The following is a 20,505-nucleotide window of genomic DNA, read 5'->3' on the forward strand; positions in this document are numbered from 1 at the left end:
ATGAACAGCAGGTTGTGCCTCACAAACCTTATTGAGGTCTTTGAGAAGGTGAGCAAACAGGTGGATGAGAGTCAAGTGGTTGATGTGGTGGATATGGTTTTCAGTAAGGCACTGTCGGCTGTTGCATGAAATACAGAGTCATGGGATTGAGGATGGTTTAGCGGTTTGGATCAGAAATTGGCTCGCTGAAAAAAGACAGAGTGTGGCAGTTCATAGGAAATGATAATCCTGGAGTTCAGTAACTGATGGTGTACTACAAGGTTCCTTAATGTGTCCGCTGTTGTTTGTCATTTTTATAAATGACCTGGATTAGGGCATGGAATGATGGATTCATAAGTTTGCAGATGACATTAAGATTGACGATGTTGTCAATAGTGCCAATATCTGATGACAGTTACAGAGGGGCATGGATAATCTGCCGAGCTGACCTCAGAAGTGGCAAATGGATTTTAATGTGAAAAAGTGTGAAATAATTTACTTCGGAAGGAGGAACAAGAATAAAGAGTTCTTGGCTAATTGTTATATTCTTGGAAGTGTAGATGTGCAGAGCAATCTCGATGCCCATGTATATAAAATTCGGAAAGTTACCACCAACGTTGACAGGTTCGTTTGCAAGGAGTACGGTGTGTTAGTTTTTCTTAGGAGAGTGATTCAGTTTCAGAGTGAAATGATCACTTTGCAGCTCCAGAAATTAGCACATAGAGTTGCGTGCATTTCTGGTCGTCACATTATACGATGGATGTGAAAGCATTGGAAAGGGTGCAGAGGACATTTTCTAGGATGTTGCCTTGGATAGAGAGATAGTCTTACGAGGAAAGGTTGAGGGACTTGAGGCGGTCTTTGATAGCGACAAGAAGTTTGAGGGGTGAATTTAGAGAAACATCGAAGATGATCAGAGGTTGCCATAAGGTGGACAGTGAAGGCATTTTTCTTCAAATGGTAATTTTGGCACAAGGGCACATCGATGTAAATTGAGGGTGATAGATACCGAGGTAGGTTCCTTCATCAGTGAGTAGTAAGGGTGCTGAACGCCTTGCCTTCAACACTCATAGACTCAACATCTTTCAGGGCAATGAAATGGTCATTGTATAAACTTGCGGAATATGATGGTAAAATACTAGTCAGATTGGTATCACAGGTCGATGCAACGTTAGGGCCAAAATGAACTATATTGCGGTGTAATATTCGGTGTTTGAACTGTCCTTCAGCTTGAAGTTGCAATCATCTCTGGTCACTATCAGTAAAACCAACACCTGGCGAGAACCGAATGTGCAACTTTGGCACCTTACGCACTTCCAGTCTGTCGTGCAATTACATCAAACTGATGAATTGCACCACTGGAGCTGCCGTGTCCTGATGACCAATGGCTACTGAACTTACCACTGGGCCCCTCAAACCAATTACTCCTTTTTTACTGAAGATCTGAAATGAAACACAGCGCAGAGGAGGTTATACTGATGATGGATCATCGATTATGGAGCATCAGGTTCAGGAAAATGAATAGTAAAATGTGGTAAAAATGGGCAGAATTGAATTCTGTGTTCGTTTACCGTGGCTTCCTGCGTTGATCACAGGCAATGTTATGTCGCTACTGTACTGGGATTTTCCTTCTATTGGTATCAATTCATCTGAGAATTCGATTCACTGGTACTTCACCAGCATCCTTTGGAATGTTCATACGGAACAATGATCCACACTGTACACAACGTCAACAATCTTCTACATTACTGCATCCAAGGGCATGTGGCATGTTTTTTTTTATAAATAGTGAAAAATTAATCATGTTATGCAAGGGCAAATTGAATTTTAGTTCAATTAGTAAAGTCGCAAGAATCCAGAGTAAGTTTCAAAATGTCAGAAATTCAAGTTCATTACCTTGGCCAGAATTCTAGCCCAGCGAGAGGGAAATCTGTCCTTCAATTCCCAGCATCCATGTAATCGTTTGCTCCATTTGACCACTTGGAAACCTATATGAAGGGATGGTCAGCCTGACAGAGAACTTGTGAGAATCCTCCACTGTCTGACCTAAAACTGAAACAGGAGCTATCTATTCCAGATTGTAGGGTAGCGAAGTGGAGGTGAGACAGAAAATATTAGTTGGTGTAGATTCACATTGTCCTCATTGTGGTTGTTTAAAAACCTCGGCCAGAAAAGACTCAAGCAGAAAGGAGCAGAGGTAGGCCATTCTTAACACCGCTCCTGCCCGGCCACACCATTCTGTACCATCATAGCTCACACAGCACTTTTATGTCTTTTTCCAGCGTATCCATATCATCGTGTTGCCAAGTGGCGATCACATATTTATCGATCTCTACCATAAATAGACATCAAAGTTATTCATCGCTGTGAGGAAAATGTTGCATTTCGAGACAGTTGGGTTTCTGCATGAATGTTATAGGTTTTGCAGATGAGCAGCCGAGTCTGGTCTGAACACCTTTCAAACCATAAACTAAAACTCGACTCTGATGAGATTTGCATCCACAACTTTTGAATGGCAGTCTTAAGAAAGGCGTAGAAATTCAACGCGCTTTCCGTTGCACCACAGAGTCGCAGCCTCACCCAGTTTTCACCACAATAGTTTGCCTTAGAATGATTTCGTTCGGGACACCCATCTCACGTCTGTCTGACCGCGTCACACTTTCCAGTATCTGGTCCTTATCCACGTGTGCACTGGATCTTTAAGTGTTCGGCTACATACCGCTGAAATATCCTCATAACACTTAGCATTACCACACGTTCAAATAAGAAATTCCAGATGAACAACACTCTATGGGTGAAAGCGTTCTTCCTAAATCTCCTCTAAACCACTTTTCTCCTGCTTTTCATCTCTGTCACTGGTTATTATTCCTTCCTGAAAAGCCTTATTCCTGTCATACATATCTATCCTCTTCATAATATGTGCATGTTAATCAGTTTCTCACTCAGCCTTCTCTGTGCTTAGTTACACAGCCCCAGCTTAGCTCATCTACCTTCACAATGGGAATGGTCCAGCCCTTGGCATTATTTTCATCTCCTGTGAACTTCTCCTCCTGCAATCAGACGGTTCCTGCAGTCTTGCGATTACATCTGAAAAAGAAATGCACTTTGAAGAAATGCCAAAATGTCTGAACAAAATCAGCAGCTCTTGTCCATCTATGATGAGAAAGGACAGTGAACGCTTCGAGTCCAGTGACTCGTGTTCGGAACTGATGGGATGTATGGGTGGGTGAAAAATGTGGAAGAGGGCGGACAGGATCCAAAATGATTGAACTCGATGTTGGGTCCTGAAATCTCCATGGTCTTTCAGTAGAAAATGAGTTGCCCGATCTTTCAGCTTGCGCTGTGCCTTGAAGAAGAACTGCAGCAGACCAGAGACTGGTATGATGGCTTGGGTACAAAATGCAATGTTAAAGTGACAGCACACTGGAAGACTGGGGCAATTTTTGTTGATTCTGGACAGAACCTAAGTGATCTCAGCTTTGTCATCGACTCTATTTTCCTCTCTCCATTGTAGAGGGATCACATTCTCAGCAGGAACGACAGTTTTCTGGATTGAATGAAGTACAGACAAATCACTGGAAGATGTGTCTGGAAGTTTCCAAAGTGAGGAGAGACATTGGAAACCGGCAGGAAATGTATCTTACAACATAGAACGTTACAGTGCAGTACAGGCACTTCGGCCCTCGATGTTGCACCGACCTGTGAAAATAATGTGATGTCCATTGCAGTGGAAAATTAACATTTCTTTTGAAACTAATAAAAGCACAGGGAAACAAAAAATGTAAGGGCCTGACTTTGCAGAGGGCAAGTGTTGCAGACAGAAAGAAAATCTATGTATATTTAAACCGACTTACAAGGCCAGCAAACTACCATATCAACAGCCAAGGAATTAGAAAAAAAAAACTCCATATCTGGAAAGGAACTCGAATGTTTCAGGCCACTGACCTTGAAGTGTTGATAAGAAGAAGCGAATTGTACTTTAAAGGGAATATGTAAAAGCTATCAGGCGCCCATTACATGAGGCGTCTTGCCAATGTATTACCTGGACACGGGAAACCTGAATTTGATGGAACTCCACGCGCTACATGCTGAAAACTTTCTGGCCCAAGAGAAGGAAAAATGGAAATTAAAGATGGAAAAGCAAACACTTAAAGCTCAGCTTACTGTGATGCAACTGGTCGCCCAGCCATTGGAAGGAGGTGCTGCGTGAAAAGAAGGGCTGGCAGAGGTAAATCTGGTGGGTGCTTTGTTTGCAGAGCAATGGACCACTGAGTGAGGCAGTGCACGCCCAGACAGCCTCAATCGGCCCTGGAGGCTGGGCAGCAGGGTGACTAATGGAGGAAGGCTGAGGTGGAGGTGGGCAGCCCCAAAGTTACAGGTAAGCCTCTTTGCTTTATGCTTGGCAACGAATACTCGCTTATGCTCATCTCTACTACTAACCTTATGGGCACTGAAACATGTCCCACCTCTATACTGAGCACTGAGCTTGCAAAGCGTAAACTATATTTTCAGTACAACGATGATGCATATAAGTCAATGCTTACATCTATGTTATATGTGGAAGGTGCACCTCTTACTTTTTTGGAAGATACAAGGGCAACATATTCACTGCATAAATCAAGGCAGTTCAGAGAGTCGACGCAAATAAAGATCAGCGGAAGCTTCCTGAACTTAATGGGCGCATCAGGAGCCGTGACACGAGAGAGATTTACCACACCCCTATTGTGCGAAACCAGTATTGGGGAAATATTCCAATTCTCATTTCTGTTATCGGAATTCTGTACTTTAAATCTGATGTCTCGGGATCTCATACTGAGACTGGGGTCCGATTTGCGCAGTATCCCGACGGGCTTGCAGGTAATACAAAAAGAAGATTTAACAGTGCAGGCTGGAAAATACGAATCACGACCCCTGATGCATGTCAGAAAGCGATAGGTTCCGTGAGTGATTCACTCACCCAGGAAGCAAGTAGCCATGTTAATCCCATTAACACAGATTTTCTTGCTGGAGATATGCTGCACTGCACAGCACACATACACCGCGATGGTCCTGACAAATCATAAGAGAAGGATTGGTTCAGGAGATTGGTTAAACCAGATCAGTTGTTATTGTGCGAATTTTATTGGAATGATCACAGATGTGCTGTCACTTTAAACTTTTTTAAGTATCTGTGACGGTAAATAGACCCTTTTTTTTGATGTGGAAGACTCTTCTCCTCATGGATCATTGGCGAAGGCATCCAGCGACAGGTGTCAGAATTTGGGACCATGGATACGACAGGCACAAAAAACGAAACATTGTATCTTCAGGGTCGGTGTGGGTATCTGCTTCAATGCAGTTATAAGGACGGAGAGGAAGAAACTAAATTGGCTAACTCAGGCAGACAGGGCAGTCCAGGTAATCCCCGACAGGAGTGTCGAATGGCGTTTACCTATGGTAGATGTGTCGGGCCCAAGATTAAGAAGGGTCCCAACTGATTTTAGCGCAAAAGGCAAACACGATGTGGGCCTCATACGAATCCTTAAGAATAACCCCGAAGTCTGAGTATCGTCCTTGCAAAGCAAAAGAGCCGTTAAAACCCGAGGCTGTGCAAGGAATTACTCCCAGTCTTTGAATCTCTCTTCTAGGCTGGAGTGATAATCCCCCGTGAATAATCATTGGTGAGAACACCCATTCTTTTCGTTTAGAAAGGCAGACATTCCAGGTGAATCGGGGGAATGGAGGTTCGTTCATGACCTTCAGGTTATCAAGAACGCTGTTGTTCCGCACTCCCCAAACGTTCCCAACATTTTGCCAATTTATATTGGCTCAAATTCCACCGGATGTAAATGGCTCTCTATTGGGGATTTAGCAAATGCCTTGTTTTGTCTACTGTTACACGCCGACAGTCAATTCTGGTTCACTTTTCCATTCAAAGGCAAATGGTATACTTTCACGTGACATTGTCAACATTGCTGTGAGTCCCCACCATAATTAACGAGGCTTTGCACAGGAGTCTGGAGACTCTTATTTTAACCGGGGGTGGGGTGGGGTCAGCGCTTCTGCAGTATGTAAACGAATGCTTAATCGCAGCATCAACAGAGAAACAATGTGAGAAAGGTAGGCTTGCGAAGCTCAGCCATCTGGTCTCGCACAACTACAACTTGTGGAACAACAGTTGAAGTTCTTAGGTCACTTAATATCTGAACAAGGAAAGGCCATTGGTCAAGACAGAGTTCAAGCAAACCAGCAAAATTCAAAGCATCACATGAAGAAACAATTGTTATCCTTTTTGGTCATGTGATCCTACTTAGAATGTTTAACCCGCATTACGCAACCCTTTAGGTGCCCAAAAGTGACATAGTTCATGGTTCAGGTTTGCAGAGCTAGAGTCCGTTGCAGTGACCACTGAGGCCTAGAGTGCCTTTGTTGAATTGAAATGGCACTCCAAACTACACCGACACTAGGATTCCAAATCCAAACAAGCCTTTTGTACAAACAGTGGATGAGAAGCGTGCCTGCATGAGATTTGTGCTGATGCAGAATTATGTGTGGAAAATTGAGGCCAGTAGCTTAGTTTTCACCTCAACTTCGATCCCGTAACGGCAGGATTGCAAAATGCCTCCGTGTCGTGCCTGCATTTGAAAAGGCTGTTGTAGCTTCCAGGGACATAGTCGGCTTTGTTGAATTAAACCGACTGGTCCCACATGCAGTATCCTTACTGCTTTCTGAGCAAAACACAGCACACATGTCGGGAGCACTTTGGCTCACATACAATGCTGTGCTATTGGAGAAGCCTAACGTGACAATAAAGTGATGTAACGTCCTTCATGCTGCTTGTCTTCTCCCCACAGAAGGAGACGGAGACCCACATGACTGTGTCGCTGTAATTGATGACATTTGAAGCCCGAGACCAGACGTGTAGGATTCACCAATTTAGAATCTGGATACGGGGTTTTATTGTGGATAGGTCAGCATTCAGAAGCAAAGAGATAGGCCAGTGTCTGGTATGTTGAAGCAACTACCCACGAGGTAGTCAAAGCGAGATAATTTCCTTCTCATCTGTCAGTGCAAGCAGCAGAGCTGATTGCCTTGATTGAGGCATGTAAATTGGCCAAAGGAAGAACAGTGAATATTTACATCGACAGCAGATATGCATTAGGGGTTGTACATAATTTTGGATCCCTGTGGAAAAACAAGGGCTTCTTGACCTCCACTGGAAAGCCAATCACATACCATAGCCTGATCTCTGACACCCTGAAAGCAGTCTGATTGCCTAAATCAATCACTGTATGTACATGTGAAGCCCACAGGAAAAAAATATGATTCAATTTCTCTAGGCAATGAAAATGTAGACTGAGCGGCAAGGACGGCAGCCAATCAGCCGCCAAGTGATGGGTTTGACATGTGTATGTCAAGTATTTGTAATCCAAAGCAAACTTATGGGAGTTACAGTCTCAGGCCACATCGAATGAGAAGCGTGAATGGACAAGGGCAGGGTGCAGAATGAGGGAATGGGTGTGGTGTGGCCCCAGTAGGAAGCCCTGTCTACCACGACCTTTATTCCCTTTCTATACCAAAGTAACACACGGCAAGGACGATGTGTCAAAAAAGGGGAGGTACTACAATATTTCAGCACGCTGGTACAGAAAGGGATTTACTTATTACTCATAAAAATAATGTGAATAATGCGTTATCTGTGCCACTAATAATGTGGGGAGCTGATACAAATGAATCAGGCAGAACACCCCCAATCCCAAAGACACTTTGAACATTTACAGATGGATTTTATTGAACTAACACCCAGCGAAGAGAAAAGGCATTGTCTGGTGATAGTTGATGTTTTCCCAAGGGGTGGAAGTGCTCCCACGTCTAAACAGGATGCCAGTGCAGTAGCCAAGGCATTTCTAACTGAAATAATTCCGAGATGGGGCATCCCTGAAAGGCTAAGCAGCGACAATGGAAAGCCATTTATAAATATTGCCTTACAGCAGATCAGTGATGACTTGGGAATAAAGGTGAGGCAGCATTGTGCCTACCACCCAGCGAGCGGTGGGGCAGTGGAAAGAGAGAAAACTATCCTTAAAAATAAATTGGCAAAATGCTGTGAGGAACTCGAGGTGACATGGAAAAAGGCATTTCCAATTGTGCTAATGTATATGAAGGAGAGGAAGAGTAAATATTAGGACGTTTGAGATTTTGTTTGCAAAGTGGCCCAATACAGGAATTGGCCAAGACCGATTTTAAAACAGATAACAGACCACTGTGAGGACGAGATATTATGTTACGATATAAAATTCTCCACAATTCTGTCTCAAATATAAAATCAAAAGAAGGGCAGCACTACCCCAACCAGCAGAAGGAAAGATGCACAATCTAGAACCTGAAGACAGGATAGTGGTGAAAGACTTCAAGAGCAAAAGCATGAAGGCGAAGAGCTGGCTGGGACCGTTCCAGGGGCTCCCTACAGCACAGACAGCTGTTAAGATCGCCGAAAGAGCCACGTTGAAACACGCCAGCCGTTGTAAACGTGTAGCTGACCTTGAGGAGACATCGGACAACACCGGATCCAAAAAAGTGTAAGTAATGATTAGAAGACTCATAGAAATATGGGGCTGCATGGCAGGACGAGTCGTGAAGGCAGGGGTGTCTGGGATACAACAGCAGACGGTAATCTTAACCAAGGATGTTAAGTTGACCATGCCCGTTTGGTAACCAGGACGACTATAAATAAGGCAATAAATATTTACACAGAGATCCTTGTGTACCCAGTTACTGGCACTGAGTAGTATGCATCACGGCTACAGCTACACCTGACACGGAATATCGGTTTCCTCTTATCAAAGAAGGAGGTGCCATGGCAAGAGTAATAATAACCAAGATTCAGAAGAGCGATGAGGAAACCTGGTGGTGTGGAATAGATAGACCCTTCTCCGATATCTATAGACAGGTGAATATAGTGGTACAGCCTCGCACCCACCCCACCCGAGATGCAGTGCAGAATGTCCTCCAAGAAATAGTAGCTCCTGGACTCTAAAAGATGAATGTCCAATGACCTGCACTGCAGATGGGCAGAAAGGCCTTTTCCAAGCTGACAGAAATGGAAGAAAGAAATAAACTGAATGTGCAGCTAAAATGATCACAAATGAAAAAAGTAAAAGCGGATTCATTGAGAAAACGTACAGCGCCATATTTCACTTTCCGTGGAAGTGTACCGTTAAGGACTCAGTGGTCTCACTGCTGTAGCAAAGGGGGATTTCCTCTGACCGTTTATGTTGTTGACAACCTTCCCAAAGCAGGGAATTTGAATGGAACTGGCAATTAATCCAGTATTGTCAAAAACAGGATTCTGACTAGCATAAAACAAAGAAGTGTGAATCCTGGAAATCTGAATCAACAACAGGAATTGAAAGAGAAACTCTGCAGGCCTGACAGCATCTGCGGAGACAAAGAGATTTATTGTTTCATATCACAGATTCAGGCTACTTATGCTTTTTATTGTTTTATTGCCTGGGTAATTGTCAATTTCACTTCGCGAAACTGCATACTTACCAGAATCTCTCATTAGCTGACAGACGTCATCTGGAAAAATGCAAAATTCCTTTTTCGGCTGTTATGCTGTTGCTGTTGCTCTGAGTTGGTGAAAGGCTGGTCTTCATTACCTCTTTCTTCTCCTTTCTGTCGATGAGCAGCCATGCTGTTTGGAGAATTTCTGTTTGTGTCCCTTTGTCTCTCTGTACCATCTCACTCTCTTCTACATTCTCCCACTCTCGGTCTGTCAATATCCCTCATTTTCCATTTCTACTCTTGGAAAAGAGTTAAAATCGGAGGCTGTTCCGTGCCTTTCTCCGCCCCCTCCCCCGGCCAGAGTGTGTAGAACTGGGCTCACAGTCTCCAAGTAATGTCTGTGTAACTTAGGTCTGAGATCAGGTGACATTTGTTCACTCAAAACGTTATGAGCTTTTACAATTCTAAATAGTATTCATAATAGACCAGAAAAAAAAAGCAGTTTCACTCCAATTATAGGATTTCTATGATGCCATTGCCGTTTGCCGAAAATCAATGAATGGTGACCCCAGACAATGAGAGCCATTATCGTATTGGATGCGTTATTACTACAACATTGTCCTGCAAGTCTGCAGTGTCTCCTGCGTCTCTTCATTATTCCCAAAAAACTTGAAAAGACGGACAGAGAATAATAGTAGAAGAGACAGACAAATCCTTGTCGAACAGAGTGAAAAGAACTCTGCGTTGAATTAGCAGGATAGAACATAGACTAATGGGTCCACATCAGGTGGTAGGGCTTGGTAGCACGAAATAATAACGGTCTGAGCTCTAACACAAGAAGCATGCTGATCCGTCACTTTCGGGATGTTGGATAAACAATACGGCTTTTACAAGAAGTTTAAACAATGAACTTTCAATGTACAGAACATTTGACAGCATGGGACACCGTTAACATCTGGTTCCTACCATATGCTTTAACTGACGAAACCACAGACATGGTTCTTCAAATCAATAAGGGCATTTAATGAAGTATTTGATCACAGTTAATCAGACTACCTTTCTGTAATAAAGCTGCTCGATGAGAATTTATATCAACTTCGTTTGTGCAGGAAAGAAGTTCACAACCGGTGACTGTCCACTGAAAATGTACAGGAAGAGGCAATCTCTTCTTGCTTTGATTTCAAACTGATGCCTTCACCTCTTTAACCTGACCGGATAAACAGTATGCGTTCATCCTCTGGGGGCCGAATTACCGTCTGAATATGCACAGAGGGAAACTCATATCAAGAGACCAGGGTAATTGTGGTGAATTTACCTGGAGTGGTGTGTGAGTTGGTGCTAACAGTGGGCAGTAAGGGCTAAAGCATTAGCACTGACATTGATCCTTGTACCAACAGCTCCTCACTCACTTTCTGCCTCATTCATCTCAGTCATCATTGACTATCAGTTTATCCTACTTTCCCTTCGAAACTTTACTTTTGTTCCCGACCACTTTCGGATGTCCACTTGGAAACTACAGTTTTTTCAAACGAAATTCTGGAGAATGCACGTCACTCTTTGGGATAGGCTTCACTGCCCAACCAGAATTACTCAAGAGATTGAGATGGTAAGTTACTTTACTTCGTCCTCGAAGTGCTTAACACAGTGATACAGCCATGATGTCGATCGGTAGGGAGTTCCAAGAATTAGACATAGCGACATTGAATGAACAGCGAGATATTTTCAGCTCAAAAAGGCGAGATCCTTAGAGGGGATTTGCAGTGACAATTTATTCGTGTATGTGCTGCCATGGCTGCCAGCGGATTTGGTGGAAGCTCGTACAATTGCAACATTTAAGAGACATTTGAATTTGTATCTGAGTAGAAAAGGTTTGGAGGGAAAGGGGCCAGGTGCTGGCAAGAGGGACCAAATTGGGTTGGGATTTCCGTTCAGAATGGACAGGTTTGAACGAAGGGTCTGTTTCCCTGCAGTACATCTCTATGACTCTATGATTCCAGTTGGATGCAATCAATCACTGGATTCCTTCTGGCAGAACCGGGACTGTGCTCTCTGTGGAAGCAGAAAATGGTTTTCATTCAGATTAGCCACAAGAAGAGAAATACATCTTCATTTCCTGACTTGGAATTTTATCCAGGCATGGGTGATTCAAACGCAGACTCTGAAGCAGGGACTCCACTGAAGTTGACAATAACCCTTTCGACCTAACCTGTACAAACTCTTGTGCCTATCGTTCTTTGTCCCCACATTTTGAAGCACTGGTCCTTGCCGTGGGTGGGGAAGGAGCTAACTACTGCCTCGCAGAAAAAACCGTGGGGTCAGAGACCCGATCGATCTGTCATGCAGCGGGGATTGCATTGCTCAGAACAGACGTGTTTGCTGTGTGGGACTGAAATTGAGCTCGATCACACACAGATACGGTGTAACAGCTGCCAGCAGATGTGGAGACGGTTGGGACAGTGTCAGTCCCACTCTGGGAAAAAAACTGGATCCTAAATTCAGGGGAGATAAGTGTCACAGATAGAAGGCTGAAAATTGGTTTGGGAACGATATGAGTCATGACCGAATGGCGGGCAGACCAGATGGGCTGAAAGCTCTAACTGTCATCCGATGCCTTCTGGTCTCTTACCATCCAGTACTGAAAGAAATAGAAACAGAGTTAATCGCGCATTTCGAAGTCCTCCTCTCAAAACTCGGCGAGGTGAGAGATGGAACAGTTCTGCTATTAAATTTTGAGACTGGGAGAATGTTTGGAGATTGAGTAATAAAAGAGAAACTGAGTATAAAGTTGAGAGTCAGGAGATATTCAATAAAAAGGTAGACGGAGATGGACATGGAGTAATAAGTGTCACTGGTCTTGAAGACCTAACTCGGTTTTCCATTCCAAGATTCTACCAGATCGGCTGAGATTTTCCCACAATTTCTTTTGTTGGTACGGAAACAGAAGGGAAAAGTCTGATCCTGGACCAATCAGCTATGTCTGCTCTGTAGACGTTTGAATTCCCTATTCGAACAAATCACGTCTGACCCACACGGAAACCTCACTAACCTGCATCACCCCCACCCCTGTTACTGACAATAAGCTGTTCATTATGTAAACACATATGGGTACACAACAACATCATTTACCGAGTGAATTGGGAAAATTTCAGGGAGAGTTCCATTCGGTTTCCATCAGAGCATTCTCATTCAGTTAATTCTATTGCAGCACCATTTGACATGCAGCTGACACTGTCATGTGGCCATTTGCATTCGACGTCTCTGGACAATTTGGTTGGGGCACGTTTGGAATGGAACCTCGCGTTTTGGAAGGGACATCGTTTATAGCATATTCGGCTGAACTCATAACCTTGTCTCTTGCACCTGCAGTACAGTGGAGACAGTTTTCACTCAGAAACCAAGAGATGATCAAAAACGGAGGAAAAAATGTGTCAACAAAACCTGCCTCAGCGAGCGAATTCGCTCTTGCAACATTAAAGGAGAGCGGCAAACCTATTAACAAACAACAGCGCCCTGCGTGGGTCTCGACCCCACACCAGTGAGATCAAAGGTCTCAAGCTGTACCGACTCAGCGTACCAGGACAGGATTGGTGTTGGCTAATTTATCATTTCATAATTAGTTTAATTCAGCTGACACGGCAATTTTCAAAAATCTCGTTCATTCCTCCCCATTGCAAATGACATTATCCAAGTCTTTCAATTCTCAGATTTATTCCTTTGGACCTTTACAATTCATTTAGGCCTTGCCCCGGGATTTTCGATTCTCTGTTAATATTTTCATATTTTGACCCTGATCCTGAGGTCGCCGAAGTGATTCCCAGACACTCTGTCAGACTGTAAATCAATCGGGAAAATACCTCAGGAAACCAAATCATTTCTGATTAGAGTGGAGGGAATCCCATCTGCTGAAGATACAGAGTCCTCACAATCAACACTTTCTTTGTTCTACCTGCCTACAAAGTTTACCAGTTCTAATATTCGAGAAAGGCATTCTGATTATAAAATGTTTTAAAAACAGGAACAATCTTCTGAAGCCATTTCCAATTTGATTTAGAATTTTTTACCCTTTCACACGGTAACAGCCGTTCCTGAGGAAGGAGTTTCCATGAGCTGTGTCCCAGGGCTGGGCAGGAAGCCGCTGATTGAAACTGCAGTGGCCCCTTTCTGTTGGCAACAGAGGCTTGTAGAGAGTGGGGTCACATTTTGCTGCACGTGGCCGTCTCACTCATTGCGGACTCAGGGTTAATCATGGATGCGTTCTCGTGGTTGTATTGTCAGTACATGGTCGATCTCAATACTTGATGTGAAATATTTGAGGCTCTGTGCTCTTTTTGGGCTTGGACAACCAACATTTCAGCCAAATGCTCTGACCATTTGAGACACAGCAACTGGTAGCAAAATTGTGCGTGTACACATCCAAACGCACAGTGATCGAGAGGATGTGGACAGCAGTGGTTCGCATTATTTTAAGAATCAGTTGCTCATGTTCCCGTGTTTATCGCAGAGGGTGAGAGACCCGAGGAGTAACAAACACACCCACAAAGCAATATCAGGACCTGTGAAGTTCAGTCATAAAAAGCTGCCTGCAGTTGTTGTATTGCAAAGTTGGGTTTCAAACCCACGACGCAATAGAGACTGGATCCTAAACCCATCATATTAAACCTCTCTGGATTAGTAGTGCTGGAAGAGCACTGCAGTTCAGGCAGCATCCGGGGAGCAGTAAAAATCGACGTTTCAGGCAAAAGCCCTTCATACAAGGTTTCGCCCGAAACGTCGATTTTACTGCTCCTCGGATGCTGCCTGTACTGCTGCGCTCTTCAGCATCACTAATCCTGAATCTGGTCTCCAGCATCTGCATTCATTGTTTTTACCGACATTAAACCACTCGGCGACGCTCCCTGACGATAACTAAGCGCTAAACCTGTCAAGACTAATGTTTCAGCATCGCTTCACTTCAGAAGATTTCCCTGGCACTTTCTATGAATACCTTAGCATAATTTAAAAAAAATATTTGCAACGATTTGAAAGGTTTGCACGGTGTGGACATTATTGAGAAGCTAAATATTCTTCGACAGTTTTCCCCAGAACTTCAGGCCTGAGGGATGTCCTTGGAAAAGTTTACAAAATCATGAGGTAGACGAGCAGAGAACATAGTCAATCTACACTTTTTCAGAAGTGACGTGAGTTTAAAGTGAGATAGCATCGGTTTAATGTGAGAGCAGTACAATTTGAAAGGGATGTGAGCGACACTTGTTTTTAATACAGACATATTTGTGCATGTGGAATAAATTGCCACATTTAGTGGCAGAGTTTGGTGCACTCACAACACTTCAAAGGCATCTAAATGGGTATGCAGACAGGAATTGTTCGGAGAGATAAGGGACAAATATTGGCAAATATGTTTAGATTAGTTACGGTCATCTGTTCAACAGGTGCAAGGTGGATAGGAAGGTTTTCTTCCCTGCTCGGCAGTTCTGTGACACTCCAGTACCTGACAACAGTTTGAATAGACCACTTGCAAAAACGCATGCTGTTTGTTTCTAAGTCAGCGTGTTTGAAATTTAATTTTTTTCATGAGGCATAATGTTTTGAAATGACACGGAGAGGAATGTTTTCCAGACATTTACAGACAATGGCCATTCTCCTTGATACATTCTCAAGTTCTCCATCAAATAATTTCGTTGACTAAAAAAGAACCTCACAAATCGTGTTATCCCCTCAACTCTCCAGTGAATCCAAAAACTGACAGCTCTTAACGTGGACCAGGTGCAAAACTCATTATCAGACACACAAACTCATTACGTCTGTCTGTGGGGCTGTGCGAGACGTGTATGTCAAGAACTGCTCACACAAATAACACCGAAGCAATTCCAAACGGTGCTTCCCGACATTCTGGAGATTTAGTGCATTGCCAAGTAACAGAAAGTGCTCAAGTAACATTAAACAAAACAGAAAAATGTACCATGCAAAGTGATATTACCAATTACATTCTTGATTAAATTAGGTCAACAATGCGCTGGTGCCTCCATCTGATCGAGCGAGCCAATCTCCAGCCTCCCTCACCAGGACAGTAATGAGGGAAATGAGAGAAATATAACAAAGTTTCACGTTGCGATTGCTCACCTTTTAGCCACAACAACAAAAAACGAGGGAGCAGATTCAGTGCAGGATCTGGCTTCACAACAGCGGTGAAATAACGACGTCCACTCACTTTCAGGGAAAACTGTAAACAACTCACATTGTCCAGAATATGAATACACAGCGCAGGCTGTTTAGTTCCCATATTCTACTGCTGCCCTGACATTGATACGATAATGTACCTTTCAAAGAGAGCGTTTGGAGCTGTGGAATGACAGTGGCAGCTGTTTCTCCTCGCTCTTACTGCCGCCCTTGGTCGTGTAGGGCCTGTAATTCTCATCTTACACGCGGTAGTAGAGTGTGCAATTATCTGTTGTTGAAAAGCGGAGTGTTTTGGAGCAGAAAGATGTGTTGTTCGGATGTTTCTGGAGTTCTTGTTGAAAGGTTCGGTTACGCTAGGTAGATGGTTTGCAGACTTTTCCTTCCTTTCTGGGTGACATTCTCAGCGCTTTAGAGGTTCCTGTGAAGCGCTGCTCTCATGTTTTGGTACGAATTCATTTGGTTTCATTCCCACTGTTTCCGTTTGTTGGGATTGAAGATTGGGTCCAACGTATGGAATCCGTGGATGAGTGCCCTGCTTCCATGAATTGTCTGGCTGTCTTCTGCTTGCCCTGTCCTATTATTGTTGTGCTATTCTAGTCGAATGTGTGGCCCCTGCCGTTTGTACGTCTTGCTACTAGGGACTGCTGGATTGATGCCCACACAAATTCTTTGCCAAATACCAATATCCACCCACCTTCTTTCGCAAATGCATGGCACACAAAGTTCGCAAAGTGGATTTGCTACGAGGTAATTTTTAAATCATGCTTCCCTGTGTTAAAAACAAATTCTGGAAAACGATATCCAGATTCCTCCGAACACTCGGACATATGACAGCACAGAAACCGAGGGCCTCACTCAGATAACAACTCACGAGAAAACAAGGCCCAATACCCCATCATGTGCAGCTCAAACGTGGTTGACGAGATTCCACGCATGGACTGCACGAAACACGACAGAGGAGAAAGAGGCTGACAACTAGAGAGCTGCATTCATAATTTCATCTGGACTGTAAAAACGCCTCGGACAGCTGTTCCTTGCAGTTATGCACAGAATATTGAATGTCTCTGATTGCAGGGCTTGGAATTCGGATGATATGACCGTCTGCAGCACTGGTTACTTCCTTATGTGAGGTAACTCCTGATGGAACACATGTCACACTCTATTGCTCATTGAGAAATACATCCAAAATAGGAGCTTTGAGCAGCATTTCTGTTGTCCTTCTGGGGCTGTCCCTGACATGCCCTGTGGCACTGCACTTATTCTGTGTTTCCTGAGGGTTCGGCACATGCTTCCACGATCGTATTATGGGCAGTAATCTGCATTTTCGCTTCAATAACGGGTGTGTGAAGCGGAGATCCACCATTCTCTCTTCTATTTTTCTCTTCTTATGCACAACTGCAATACAGTAAAGGATCAATTGATATTGAAAGATGATATACAGAGGCGTTTGAAATACCGAAGTTTTAATGACATTTATGCAATGGTTAGAGATTACCTTGATTCAGGAAATAAGGATGTAAAGTCTGTTTGGCTGGAGTGGAGGAACAGTGAGGAATGAACTCACAAGCATGTGTAGTTTACAAGCCCACTCGCAGTAACCACAAAGAGAAATAAATCGTACAAGGGGGAAAAATGCATGTGAGTGACAAAAATGGCAATAGTCATGCGTGATCTTAACTTCCCATCTAAAACTCTCGGTTCCATTGTAAAAACGTTTGGAGAACCAAAATAAGAAAAATCCCACATGTCCCATAAAACATCACGAGGGATATCTTGGTAATTGATTACTCTATTGGTGACTTAATTTTCCTATTTTCTTAGAAACCATCTCTTTAATTGTGAGCATCAGAAAAGGCTTTGTTTTGCCAGCAAGAAATAAATATGTGATTAAGCTTTGTTGGTTTCATGAATAAGAACACTGAGAGTCCTCTGCACCACACTTTTTTTGCGTTTCTATCGATTTTAACACTAGTGTGTCTTTTTGATTCTTCCCAACAAAGTATATGACCTCGCATTCCCTCCATGAAACTGCGTCTGCCAAGAATACTCCAATTGATGGAGGGAATCCTGAGGAACAGAATGTACATGTATTTGGAAAGGCGAGGACTGATTCGGGATTGTTAACATGGCTTTGTGCGTGGGAAATCATGTCTCACAAACTTGATTGAGTTTTTTGAAGAAGTAACAACGAAGATTGATGAGGGCAGAGCAACAAATGTGATCGATATGGACTTCAGTAAGGCGTTCAATAATGTTCCCCATGGGAGACTGATTGGCAAGGTTAGATCTCATGTAACAATAGTGGACGTAACACCGACCCTTGTGGTACGCCGCCAAGACCTGGACACCAAGAAGAACATGTTCCAACAACTACAACACCGTTTTCTTTTGGCAAGCCAATTACTGATCAAAGCTGCAATCTCTCCCACAGTTCCATTCCTCTGCATTTTGTATAATAGCCTATTGTGGGGAAACTTATCGAACAACTTGCTGAAACCCATATACACCACATCAACCGGTTACTGTCATCTACCTGTTTGGTCACTTTGTCAAAAAAGGCAACAATATTCTTTAGGCAAGGCATACCCTTCAATAAACCGTGCTGAATGTCCCTGATCAGATTATTCATTTCGAGATGGTCATAAATCCTATCTTTAATAACCTTTTCCAACACGTTACCAACAACTGCAGTGAGACTCACTGGTCTGCAATTACCAGGGTTGTCTCGATGAAACTTTTTGAACAAGGGAACAACATATGCTATGCTGCATCTCACAGGCACTATTCCTGTAGACAACGATGATTTGACGATCAATTCCAAATCCTCATCAATCTCTTCCCTTGCTTCCCAGAGGATCCTAGGACAGATCCCATCCAGCCCAGAGCACTTGTCTGTTTTCACACTCTTCAGTATATCTATCACCTAATCATTGTGAACCTCAATATCTACTACACTAGACGCAAGTATCTATATATCTTCGTCGCCAACATTTACATTTTCTATCGCGAACAATGTCGAAATATATTTATTTAGTGCTTCCTCTATCTCTTCTTACTCCAATCAAAACTTCTCACTATTATCATTCATTGTCCCAAATTTAACTCTCGTCATTCTTTTAGTGCTGACATACCGATGGAAAGCCTTAGGGTTAACCCTGATCCTATCTGCCAACAACTTCTCATGTCTCCTCCTGGCTCTTCTCAGCTCTCTTTTTAGGTCTTTCCTGATATCGTTGGAACCCTCGAGCGCTCTAACTGAGTTTTCACGTTTTGTTCTAACATAAGACTTCTTGTTCTTTTTGACCAGGGGTTCCACTTCCTTAGTAAAACACGGCTCATGCGTTCAATATCTTCCTCCCTGCCTGACAGGTACACACTTATCTAGGACACACCGGAGTTTTTCCTTGAATAAGTTCCACATTTTTAATGTGCTCACCCCCTACAGTTTCCTACCCGATGCTACGCTTCCTAAATCTTAACTCATTGCATCATAATTTCCCTTCCACCAGCTGAAACTCTTGCTCCGTGGAGTACACCTATCCCTTTCCATCACGAAAGTAAACCTGAGAGAATTGTGATCGCTGTCTCCAAAGTGCTCACCTACTTCCAAATCTAAAACCTGGCCAGGCTCGTAACCAAGTACTAAATCGAAAGCGGCTTCTTCCCTTGAAGGCATGTCTACATACTGTGTCAGGAAGCCCTCCTGCACTTACTGAACAAAAACTGACCCATCTATATTACTCGTACTGTAGTGATCCGAATCAATATTTGGATATTGGCTTGAGTGTTCCAGAGTTTTTCATTGTCCCAGAGTACAGATGAAGTTTGCATTGCTCACGTACGTAGGCGAGAATTTTTTCAATGTCTCAGATCAGTTTCTGTCCCGAGAACATCAGAGTCAATGTCCCTTCCTCTTCTCGGACCGACAGTTCACACTTCTTCATTCTCCTCTGATTCCATTTCCCAAAGAGCTTCTCAAGATTTCCAAAGCTGAAGCCTAAGATATATAGTTTGATTCCTAAACATTTTTCCAACTGCCAACTGACAATATTTTCAAAATATCTCTTCACAATCCTCTGGCTTGCACCATGTCCAGGGATGAGAAGTCCCGTTTGGTGGAGAGAGTTCCTAGGCTGGTGAGTTTCACTTTGGATCAAAGATGGTTAAGTGGCAATTTCCTGCGGTTGTTTGTAATGATGGGAGAGGGAGCGGTGGGGAATGATCACTCTGACGAGCAGGAGGAAGTGTTGCCAATGACCAGAGTCAGAGGACCGAGTACAAGGGATGAAAGGAATCTAATGAAAAGCAGCACTTCTGCTCAGGGCGTTCAATAACAAATGCAGAAACCCGATGTGTCGAGCAGTGTATCTGGAAAGAGAAACAGAGATAATGTTTTAAATGTGGAGCATTTCTGATGAAGAACTCAAGTTTCCCAAGTCCAATCAAATTACAGGCCTGGTTTGCGAAACAGGGTTTTTGAACTTTGATTGTCACAGCAGGAAATCATCCATAACGTCGTCAACAGGATTCAAACCTACGTGGGACAACCCCAATGGATTTCTAATCCATCGCCTTAACCACTCGGCCATGACTACAGACAGCAGCGTCTTTGAGCACTGACCAAATCAGCCGTGATCTCATTGAAAGCTGCCGCTGACGAGAGTTAAATGTTTCCATCTCCATTCATACCTTTGCTGTCATTTGTAAGGTGCGAGACACCAATGTAAAAGAAGAAAAGCACAAAGTTAGGAAAAGATATTTGCAGCAAAATGGAGTCAAAATTATTTATTGAAAGGAAAATCACACTTGGCAATATGCTAGATCTCTTTGCGAACATGACCAGCAGAGGTAATCAAGGGAGCT

At 43.3% G+C, this 20,505-nt stretch overlaps 1 non-coding gene across 1 annotated transcript; it reads right to left on the minus strand.

Moving 5' to 3' along the window:
- Positions 1 to 20,155: 20,155 nt before the first annotated feature.
- trnas-aga (transfer RNA serine (anticodon AGA)) lies at positions 20,156 to 20,237 on the minus strand. Its single transcript has one exon. It is a non-coding gene; the product is annotated as a tRNA-Ser (tRNA).
- Between the last annotated feature and the right edge of the window lie 268 nt (positions 20,238 to 20,505).

Source organism: Chiloscyllium punctatum, chromosome 14 (assembly GCF_047496795.1).
Source record: "Chiloscyllium punctatum isolate Juve2018m chromosome 14, sChiPun1.3, whole genome shotgun sequence".
NCBI lineage: Eukaryota > Metazoa > Chordata > Chondrichthyes > Orectolobiformes > Hemiscylliidae > Chiloscyllium > Chiloscyllium punctatum.